This window comes from Ipomoea nil, unplaced genomic scaffold (genome assembly GCF_001879475.1).
Source record: "Ipomoea nil cultivar Tokyo-kokei standard unplaced genomic scaffold, Asagao_1.1 scaffold2926, whole genome shotgun sequence".
In the NCBI taxonomy this organism is placed as follows: Eukaryota; Viridiplantae; Streptophyta; class Magnoliopsida; order Solanales; family Convolvulaceae; genus Ipomoea; species Ipomoea nil.
Window position 1 is genome coordinate 245,530 of NW_017619354.1, and position 2,800 is coordinate 248,329.

At 30.3% G+C, this 2,800-nt stretch overlaps 1 non-coding gene across 1 annotated transcript; it reads left to right on the forward strand.

Moving 5' to 3' along the window:
* The first annotated feature begins 203 nt into the window (after positions 1-203).
* TRNAS-UGA lies at positions 204-285 on the forward strand. The gene has a single exon. It is a non-coding gene; the product is annotated as a tRNA-Ser (tRNA).
* Positions 286-2,800: the final 2,515 nt, after the last annotated feature.

The window sequence follows — 2,800 nt, forward strand, 5'->3', positions numbered from 1 at the left end:
TTTGGTAATATAGATGTAAAACTAATTTAAAAAATGAGAAAGCATTTCAGGAAAAAGGTTAAACCCACCTTATATAACAAGGCCTTTTTTTCTTTGGAGTTTGGACCACATAATAAATGTCCACCTGCGTTTTCTTTATTCGGTTTGAAGCATGATCAATATACAGATAATATTATAGATATTTGCAAACATGGCATGCAGATGTCGATATGTCCGAGTGGTTAAGGAGACAGACTTGAAATCTGTTGGGCTTCGCCCGCGCAGGTTCGAACCCTGCTGTCGACGATATTTGTTTTGATTTTTTTCACCCTTCACTTTTGGAAGATATACTTCACTGCTCACAGTTATCCCCTTGCATATAATATTTTGTTAGTTAATACGGAGTACTTTTATAAACAATTAATGTGAACTTAAATAGTTTTTAAAAAGTTCAAATACAATGGCATTAATTTAGGATATAAATTATGTTAATGCGTTGGCTTTTAATGATTATGTAAGTCACAGCTTTCATACTTTTTAATCCCTCTAACATGGATCCAACTAGGACTAAATAACAAATTTTTATGATCATGTAAATTAAAGCCTCCATGTTTGTTAGATTTCTCGAGCAAAGATCCAACCAAGAATATATGATAAATTTTTATGATCATGTGAATCACTGCCTCCGTATTTCTTAAAGGTGTTCCAATGAATATCCAACTATACGATTGTATGACAAATTTTCCTATTCATGTGAGTTACAACCTCCATGTTTTTTAACCCCTCCTACAGGGATCCATCCATGACTAGGTGATAAATTTGTATGATCATGAGAGTTACGTTCCTTAATTTATTTATTTTTTTTATGTTCTTCTAGTAATGATCTAACTTGGACGGGAAGACGATTGTTTTATTTTTTTTTTTATCATGTGAGTTATAGCCTCCATGTTTTTTAATCTATCCAGTAAAGATTCAACTAGGATGAGATGATTTTTATTTTTTTATTTTTAGTTATGTGAGTTATAAACTCCATGCTTTTTGTATGTCCTTATAGTAATTATCAATTCTCCTCTCACTGTATTGAAAAATTATATATATATATATATATATATATATATATATATATATATATATATATATATATATATTCAGTATTATAGTAATACATTTGATAATTTAAGCTTAAGATTGTTGTTGTTGTTGTTATAAATGGTGTATTGTCTTTGGAGGAGTTGAAATGCCACGAATACCCTTGAAGTACTCCAATTGTTTAAGAAATTGACGGTGGTCCTTAAATTTGATAAACATTGGTACACACTAATGACAAAGTCAACTATATGCTCCCAAATCTTTATGGAGAGTTACATCTTTTCTTAACGGTAATAATTTTAAATTTAGTAATTTATTATCTCTTCTATCTTATCCTAGTAAAGTTTAGGGGCTAAAATAAAATTACTAATTTTAAATAGATTTGTTTTGTTACCAATTACTGTACTCCTAAGGAGCAAAATGCTGGTTGAATTAATTTTTTCATATGAGAGGAATTTAAACTCTCGACCTCTTTTAAGTGACGAGAGTGCACGACCATTCACGCCAACCAAGTTGGTTTATTACTTTTTTAACTTTATTGAAATTTCCTTCAGTATGATGTATTAAAACGATTTAATGAAAATTTAAGTTTTAAACGTGGTGATTGTTTTCAATTGTTATACTAAAATGGGTGTTTGACTGGGTGGTGATACTTATTAAAGACTGTTTACACTTGAGTAAAAAAGTTTGAGACTATCCAGTTCACGCACATTGTTTGAGAGGGAAATAGATGTGTGAATTTTCTTGCCAACTTGAGACAAGGAATGGATTGGGGTATTACCGTTCTCGACCAGGCCCCGAGTGGCATGATTCATCTCCTCTCGGCTGATGGCAACAGAATTTGGACAAAAAGTTAGATAAGGCCCCTGTTGTACCAAAAAAAAAATGGGAGGGGGGGTGGGGGGATGTGTGATGGACAAACATTTAACTTTGATAATTCTATAATTGATGAAATATTAATTCATTTATAGTTTTCAAGTTTCATAATAATTAAATTAGATTGATAACAAATGATTAAATTTGAAACCGTAACCAAAATTAAAGGTAAAATACTTTTTCTTCACTATTAGTCATCAACTTTGAATTTCTTATTACTATTAGTCATTCTGATGAGGCTTTCGATTAAACATTACTTGAATTAATTGTTTTATATCGAACTTTCATGTGATATTTGGTCAAAAACACACCATAATGATTAAAATTTTAGAAAATAAAAACACTAATAGTGAAAAATAAAAGTCTAGCATTATAAGTAGAATTGTTACCAGGCCATGTCTCAAACTATGGTTTATCTTCTCATGATCTGCTTTTGTTAGATATTAAGGATATGATGAATAGGTTTACTGAGATTGATATATCTTTTTTGTTAAACGTTCAGCGAATCAGGCTGCTCATTTGTTAGTTAGGAAGTCTGTTTCTAAGCTTGAACATAGAGAGCGGGTCTCTTCCTCTCAACACATTATTGTGGTCCACACAGTGTTAATAGACCATAACAAAAAGTACATTATTAATATACTAAAAGTCCATTATTTATGTACTGAATGTACATTATGTAAAATAATGTATTTTTCTTGAACATAATGCACATGTTTAATATACTAAAAATACATTATTTATGTAATGAATATACATTATTTGATAGTATGGTCCATACAATAATAATTGCTTCCCCACCTTGTGCTCTCTGTAATGTTCTGATTGATATATGAATTAAAATCGTTTTCGTTTGGTT